This window comes from Myotis brandtii, unplaced genomic scaffold, assembly GCF_000412655.1.
Source record: "Myotis brandtii unplaced genomic scaffold, ASM41265v1 scaffold1214, whole genome shotgun sequence".
NCBI lineage: Eukaryota > Metazoa > Chordata > Mammalia > Chiroptera > Vespertilionidae > Myotis > Myotis brandtii.
This window is the reverse complement of record NW_005354231.1, coordinates 510,479-518,761: the sequence shown is the minus strand read 5'-3', so window position 1 is coordinate 518,761 and position 8,283 is coordinate 510,479. Positions and strand designations below refer to the sequence as shown.

Below are 8,283 nucleotides of genomic sequence, written 5' to 3'. Positions count from 1 at the left end.
CACCAGCAATTGCCACGGAGTCACCTTGAAGGCCTGTTCTAACCGAGAACCCAGCGGCCCCCGACAGAGGCGGTGACGCTCAGACGCCCGGGGAGGTCACCTTTCCCCTCGGGGTCCGACATTGCAGTCCTGGGGGCGTGCAGACATGCTTTGTGGGGATAACAGGTTGGTCAGAACAATAGTGGTGACTTTTACAGATGGGCTTGGGTAGGGGCACCGCAAAAATTCCTGTGTTTTTAAGGTGTTCGAAGCATCCAGAAGTGACGTTAGCCTCCTACAGAAGAAGCAGGGTGTTTTGACTAAGTGTGTAAATGTGCGAGGCCATCTATTTGTAAGGTTTTACATTTTGATCAGTTGTCCGTGTTTAAGATAGATTTTTATTGATTTCAGAGAGGGAGGAAGGAAGAAGGAGAGAGAGATGGAAACATCAATGATAAGGGAGAATCATCGATCAGCTGCCTCCTGCACGCCCCACACTGGGGATGGAGCCTGCAACCTGGGCATGTGCCCTGACCGGGAATGGAACCGTGACCTCCTGGTTCATAGGTTGACGCTCAACCCCTGAGCCACACCAGCTGGGCCGGTTGTCTGTGTTTAAATAGTTTAGAGAAAAGTTAATAGATGTGTAAGTGGCAATAGATTGACTTTAAGCCAACTACAAGCAGTAGTACTGGGGCATGAGAAAATGGGGTCCCAACCACAGGAGGGAAAGCCAGGAGTGCCACCCGAGCCTGGCGGAGTGCCGGGCTCACTGCGGGGACCCAATAAGCCGTGTGACGGAGGGGGAGCAGGTGGGAGGGATGCATCCTGGCGGTGAACCGGTGGGTGAGGAGAACGGAACATTTATTTTGTGTCCGTTGTGTTCACAGCACCGTTTTTAATGCTCAGAATAGAGAAAAAAACAGATTTCCAAAAAGCATGGGCATCTGGGTGTCCATGGCCAGAGGGCATGGCTCATCTGGACATGGAAATACCACGCCGCTGCTTCACAGAGTGAGGCCAGCCCTGGCCGGTGTGGCTCCGTGGGTAGAGCATTGGCCCACGGACTGAAGGGTCCTGGGTTCAATTCTGGTCAAGGGCACGGTGCCTCGGTTGCAGGCTCGATCCTCGGCTCTTGTCGGGGCGCATGTGGGCGGCAACCAACCTCACTTGGCTGTTTCTCTCTCTCTGTCTCTGTCTCTCCCCTGCCTCCCACTACCTCTTAATATCAATGGGAAAAACATCCTCGGGTGAGGATTAACAACAACAGAAAAGAGCGAGGCCATAGAAAAGTGGCTGAGGGTGTGTCTGAGAGACGTGGCTGGGTGAAGAGGCAGGGTGCAGGGTGTGGGGGGCACAGCCGTCTGTGAGCAGTTTTCTAGGCTCCACGTGGGTTGTGCAGGGAACGCGGGAGGGGGCAGAAGCAGGCAGCTTCCCGGAGACCCCCGAGGGCAGGGATACCGTGGGCTCCTCGTTCACCGAGCAACCGTGAGGCCACCTCCCGCATTCGGGGCCCAGAGAACCGACCGCCAGGGCTGGCTGCTGGGGAAGTGAGTCATCTGGCTGCTGCCAAAGTGGGTGGGGAGGAAAGCCAGGGAGACAAACAGCAGTGACCAGCCTCGGGGTGACTGCCAAGCCCGGCCGTCCTGCGGGGAGAGGGGTGAGAAGAGGAGGCCTGGCTCCAAGGCCGAGAGAACAGCATGCCACCGGGTCCCACAGACAGCGGTCTCCTGGGGACTGGGAACAGGGACAGTCGGCCCAGGCCTTTCTGCATGACCCCCCACCCCCGTCCACGCGGGATCTGAACTGTTGTCCAGGGGGTCAGGGAGAAGTGATGGATGGTGGGGAGGAGCCGTTTTCCACCTGCGCCCCGCGGTGTGCAGAGCGGCAGGCGGGGGAGCAGCAGGGCGGTGTGCTCAGCGGGGTGTGGTGCTGAGTGGCCTGGCAGACAGCCCCCCTAGTGAAAGGCTGTGCCAGCTGCCGCCCAGGTCTCTGCTGTGAGAGGCCACGTTCCACTCGCTCTGCTGGCCTTTGTTTGACCCCCTGGGCATTCCACGTGCCCCCACCATTTTTCTTTTCTTTTTAAATATATTTTTATTGCCGAGGCTGGTTTGGCTCAGTACATAGAGTTTCGACCTGCGCACTGAGGGTCCCGGATTTGATTCTGGTCAAAAGCACATGCCCGGGTTGCAGGCTCCATCCCCAGTGTGGGGCGTGCAGGAGGCAGCCGATCCATAACTCTCTCATCCCTTCCTCTCTGAAACCAATAAAAACAACTTCTGCAACACAATGATTCTCAAAAATCATTGATGTTTCTCTCTCTCACCCTCTCCCTTCCTCTCCGAAACCAATAAAAAGATGTTTAAAAAAAATAGATGCAGGGCAGCGGTTGGTCTGTGAGTCTCTATCTCTGAACTCGTGACGAGTCCCTGGTCATGAAGTTAGACAACACCTGGGACTGGAACCCAGGTCCCGACGAGGACGACGACTGGCTGCCTAGCAGCACGGCCTGTGCGCAGACACAGAGCACTCAGCCCTCGTACCAGCTCCCAGGGATTGTGATGCTCATTTTTGCAAGTGAGAAACCTGGGCCCAGGGAGGGTACGAACCTCGTCAGCAGCTGCAAAAATGACCCTGGAGCCCAGGCCTGTCTGATTCTGACCCCATATTCTCTTTTTTTTGTTTGTTTTAATCCTCACCTGCAGATATTTTTCCATTGATTTTTAGAGAGTGGAAGAGAGAGGGAAAGACAGAAATATCAATGTGAGAGAAACACTGTGATTGGTTGCACAAGCCTGCAACCATCCTACGTGCCCTTGACCAGAATCAAACCCGGGACCCTTCGCACAGGCCAACACTCTACCCACTAAGCCAAACCGGCTAGGGCCTGACCCCATATTCTTAAGCGGCTCCACGGACTTCAATGTGTCTCTAATACAGGGGTGGGCAAACTTTTTGACTCGAGGGCCACAATGGGTTCTTAAACTGGACCGGAGGGCCGGAACAAAAGCATGGATGGAGTGTTTGTGTGAACTAATATAAATTCAAAGTAAACATCATTACATAAAAGGGTACGGTGTTTTTTTTTTTTTAGTTTTATTCATTTCAAACGGGCCGGATCCGGCCCGCGGGCCATAGTTTGCCCACGGCTGCTCTAATATGAGCATTGCATGACTATAAAAATAAGCCCCTAAGGAATATTATCCAGTTACCACTGGCTTCGTCTGCCTGCAGCTGGGGTGGCTGAATCCTAGCAGGGGTCCTCAAACTACGGCCTGCGGGCCACATGCAGCCCGCCGAAAACATTTATCCGGCCCACCGGGTGTTTTTGCCGCCGCTGTGTGCATAGGAATTTGTTCATAGTTTTTTTTTTAAACTATAGTCCGGCCCTCCAACGGTCTGAGGGACAGTGAACTGGCCCCCCGTTCAAAAAGTTTGAGGACCCCTGTTTAGGGGGTGGTTGTGCTGGCTGCCTCTGGGCTGGCACTGGCCAGGGCACCTCTGGGACAGACTTGACCTCCCAGGTGTTTCCACTGTGGTTCTCGCTCTGAAGCCAGGGGCGGGGTGGGCGTGGGAGAAAGGACAGTGAGAACAGCGAGAGGCTGGGTGGTGCAGGCTCCCAGCAGGGCAGGTGGCAGGCAGCACGGGCTCACGGTCTCTGTTTGCGGGGAGGAAATTTTTTTTTTGTTCTTAAATATATTCTTATTGATTTCAGGGAGGAATGGAGAAGAGAAACATCAATGAGGAGAATCATGGATCGGCTGCCTCCTGTATGCCTCACTGGGCATCGAGCCCTCGACCAAGGCATGTGCCCTGACTGGGAATCGAACCATGATCTCCCGGTTCATAGGTTGACACTCAACCACTGAGCCGTGCTGGTCGGGCTGTGGGAGGAAGTTTTCATGCACGTGGTGTCTGTCTCCTGTATGTGCCTCATGGCACACGGTCACTCAGCAGTCATGGCATCCCACAAACATTTACGGAGCAACCATCTGGTGCCAGACTCTGCAGGGAGCTGGGCTTCGTCCCTGGGGAGCTGGCTTTCCGGGAGGAGGGGACGATCCATCATGTGAAGACATAACTGCCGGGCAGTGTGGTAAGCGCATCAAAGAGGGGCGGGCGTGGGGCCAGGCGGGCAAGGAGGCACTGCTGAACCCACCCCAGAATTAGGGCAACAGCTCAGAAGGGCTGAAACCCGAGCCAGGTCCTGCAGAGCAAGGGGGTGCTTGCCCAGGGGCGGGGCACGCCCTCAGAGGGCACAGTACGGCTAAAGTGTGACAGTATGTGGTTCCAGGGCTGGGGATATGCAGCAGCGATGGCTGGGACAGAGCCATTTCCCAGCTGAGGAGTGAGCGCCTGCAGCTGCCCCATCTGCCCGCAGTAGGGATGGGGAGGGCGGAACCTAATCCGCTTATCAGCTGGGCATCGCCCAGTCCTGCCTCCACTCTGGCTGCTCTGTCCTTCTCCTTAGTCAGCAGGTCGCCACCCGGGGCATGTGAACCGCACCTGCCGCTTGTTCCGCGCTGGGTGGGTGGGCTGGGAGGGTCCCATGGCTACGAACGGCTGCTTATCACCTGTTCCTGCTCCAGGATTTATTAGGGCGGCGGCCCAGCCGTGTTCCTGCACACGTCCACTGCGTCATCACCTGCGGTGTGGGTGCTGGGAAGGTGGGAGAACAGGACTCTTTTTTTCTTAAAATATATTTTTATTGATTTCAGAGAAGGGAGAGAGAAACATCAATGAGAATCACCGACTGGCTGCCTCCTGCACACCCACTACTGGGGATTGAGCCACAGCCCCGGCATGTGCCTTTGACCAGAATCGAACCTGGGATCCTTCAGTCTACAGGGCAGCGTTCTATCCACTGAGCCAAACCGGCTAGGGCTGCATTTTCTTACTTTTATGTTTATGAAAAAACACCCTATTGTTTTTCAATGAATATATGGTGCCCTGAATCCCAGGGCTCACTGATTAGATTTACTGACACATTTACAGGGGTGGACACATGTAGGCTTTAGTTGTGAGTACATGAAACAGTTTATTCTTATATTCTTATTAAGTCTTGTATTGTTTATCTGTAGTGCAAATGTAAACCTACTTTCGCCAGCCTCTGTATTTAGCTACTTGAATGTAAGTTTACCAGGATGTAGGCTCCACAAGAGTAGGATCTTGAAATACTCCCTCCTACATCCCGTGCCTGCCCCAGGGCCTGGCTCAGACAAGTTGCCACCGTCAATGTGTTGAGTAAATGAGCAGAAGTGTGGTTAGTGATCTCTGCAGCAGCCGCAGGAGTCGCATGAGCCATACAGCAGCCTGCGAGTGCTCAGCGGCGTGTCCAAGCTTCACAGCTAGCGAGTGGCCGTAGGTTCCTGGGGTGTCTGTGCATCTGCTTCCATTAGGCCACACCTGGCGTAACTCCGTGTTGGATACCCGGCTTCCTGTCCGGGCTACGAGGAAAACTTCATGGGGCCTGGGGCACGTTAGAAAGCTTGAGTGTTCTGAGCCTCGTTCTTCTAATCATGTGAATCAAGACAAGGGCTGTTCTAAACTCTCCAGGCCCCTGCCGGCTCCAAACTCTCACTTGTAAGTCAATCATTAGTACAGTATTTGCTTCCTGCCTCAGAGGAGAAATACACGGGAGCGTAATCAAGATGTGGATACATGGCTCTGGGGTCTTGGACCCTGAGAGGTCTGCATGGACCTTCCTTTTCCTGGGCAGGGAACCAGGTAACTGGGTATTTGCCAGGCAGCGGCTGCCCTTGTCCTTGCTAGTTCTCTCATCTGGGGCAAAACATTCGGCTCCTCCAGATCTCTTCTGTGAAGGTGAGTGGGACAATGCACTTAAGAGGGAGTTGAAATTGCTTGCTGCTCTGCCGCGTGGAAGTGAACACTGCTCACACTAACTGGCCCTGCTGTGAAGGTTGCTCTAGGGCAGTGACGGCGAACCTTTTGAGCTCGGCGTGTCAGCATTTTGAAAAACCCTAACTTACCTCTGGTGCCGTGTCACATATAGAAATTTTTTGATATTTGCAACCATAGTAAAACAGACATATTTTTGATATTTATATGCCATTTAACAAAGAAAAGTCAACTAAAAAAATGAGTTTGCGTGTCACCTCTGACACACGTGTCATAGGTTCGCCATCACTGCTCTAGGTGGCTCCCATATTGCAAATATTGCTTAACTATGTGACTACAGTAAACACACGACCCATGCCTTTCTTTTTCTGGAAGATAAACTATTAAACATGCGATCTTGCACAGGTCATTAAGGCAGTAAGAATGCAACCTTGACTGTGGCTAAGATCAGCATAGCTCTGCGGGCCAGAGTGAGGGGGGAGGCCAAGGGGCCAGGACCGTGTCAGAAACCGGGATATACCGTCCCACTGAACACTCAGTAGATACTGCTGACAGGGCAAACCCCTACCCTCCGCGGCAGCCATTCCAATAGATCTGAGGTGCATTTTCTTACTTTTATGTTCGGGAAAGAAAACCCTATTGTTTTGTATGCATTTCGATGAACGGATGGCGCTCTCAATCCCACCCTGCTTTTACTTTTTAAAAAATATTTTTACTCATTTCAGAGAGGAAGGGGGAGAGAAACATCCACGATGAGAGAGAAGCGTTGATCGTCTGCCTCCTCCACGCCTCGAGTCCACAACCTGAGCGTGTGCCCTGACCCTGGAATTGAACCGTGACCTCCTGGTTCATAGGTTGACGCTCAACACTGAGCCATGCTGGCCGGGCCTGCTTTTACTTTGAATCACGAAGCACCATGCTCACAAGATCAGTCCATGTTCCAGGATGGACGCCCAGCTGCTGCATCAGATACCAACAGCACTGCAGCGCCCACCGCGTTTACTCCCACTGGGAGATGCGCCGTGTGTGTGTGTGTGTGTGTGTGTGTGTGTGTGTGTGTGTGTCGAACGTGCGGGGGAAGAGTAGAGTAATGTGAACCCTCAGCTCTGCTGGTGGGAAGGCGAGCCCGCACAGCCGTTCTGGAGAACCTGGACTCGCGCTGGTCCCACCCAGCCACACATCTGTGTTGTGACACCCAGGAGCTGGGGATGGGGCACTGGACACCCGTCTGGGCAGCTCAGGAGGGACCACTGTTAAGTTTCAGGAATTTGGTGAGCTGGTTTCTCCATTCAGCCATCACTAAAAGCTGAATTACACGTTAGTATATCACATACAGTATCTTACATATGCACATACACTAACAACAACATACGTGCTCCTGACTCACCTCCCTAATGACTTCGCCGCGCTTTACCATGAGCGAGGCCTGGAGGCCACCGCATTCTGCTCCACGGTGAAGCTACCTCAGGGGGTCCCACGGCCCAGTTCGTCCCCACTCCGAGCTCCAGACGTCGAGCTGGCAGCTTGCAATAGGCCAGGGCGGGGACAATCACACACGGAAATCAGCGGACACCATGAAACCAGGTCTGTGTTTGCTTGTTTTTGATTTGCCCTGAGAGCCGATGGTGAAACATGGGTTCGCTGGAAACCAATGTTAATCCTCCTTCATAAATGAGGGAAACGAGGCTCAGCCAGGTTATGAAACGTGCCTCACATCATAAGACATAAGCAGGAAAGATTGGATGGAGACCCAGGTCTGTCTCAGGCCTGTACTTTGATGAAGATTAGAAGTGAGTTATTCCATTTAGACTATAAAATTCTCCTTACCTCACCACCACCAAAGCACTTACAATTTTGGTGTGTGTGTGTGTTTAATCCATTGGCTGCCAGGCCTGAGTACAGCGTGGAATCAAGAAAAGGAGTTTTTAGAAACATCTGCTTACCCATCGAGTGTCGCTAGCGGCTCACTTGCCGCTGTGTACAGAGCACATGAAAGATACATGAGCCCACTTTCAGGTGGCGCTGGGAGGTGGCAACTAATCCTGAATGTGGCGGCTGCGGTACTGTAGCTACTGCTTAACCTTATGCTTGTGAATAAGTAACGCCACCTGCACACTGGAGGGGGTGACCCTGTCCCTGCCTGTGTCCAGACCTTGGCGCTTGTTTACACGGAAGTACTTCCTAAATTTTCCTTCGAGGGTGACTTAAAACTTAGCCCCATTTTTTTCTTTTTATTTTCAAATAGTTCTTTCTCACTGAGTCATTCACACAGTCATCAAAGAACATTTACAAGCCCCTGTTTTGTACAAGACATGGGGGAAAATGAGAATGAATAATGAATAACCCTCAGAGGCTAATAGCTCAGCATGAGAAACATGCATTTAAAATTTTTTATTTATTGATTTTACAGAGAGGACAGAGGGAGAAAGAATGAGAAAGAGAGAG

At 52.6% G+C, this 8,283-nt stretch overlaps 1 long non-coding RNA gene across 1 annotated transcript in view; it reads right to left on the bottom strand.

Moving 5' to 3' along the window:
* Nucleotides 1-4,819: 4,819 nt before the first annotated feature.
* Nucleotides 4,820-8,283, bottom strand: part of LOC106724733 — a 50,221-nt gene continuing 46,757 nt past the window's right edge. The window contains exons 4-5 of the long non-coding RNA XR_001360573.1: nt 7,226-7,501; nt 4,820-5,794 (exon numbers count right to left, since the gene is read on the bottom strand). This is a non-coding gene — a long non-coding RNA (uncharacterized LOC106724733). The remainder of the gene's footprint in view (nt 5,795-7,225; nt 7,502-8,283) is intronic.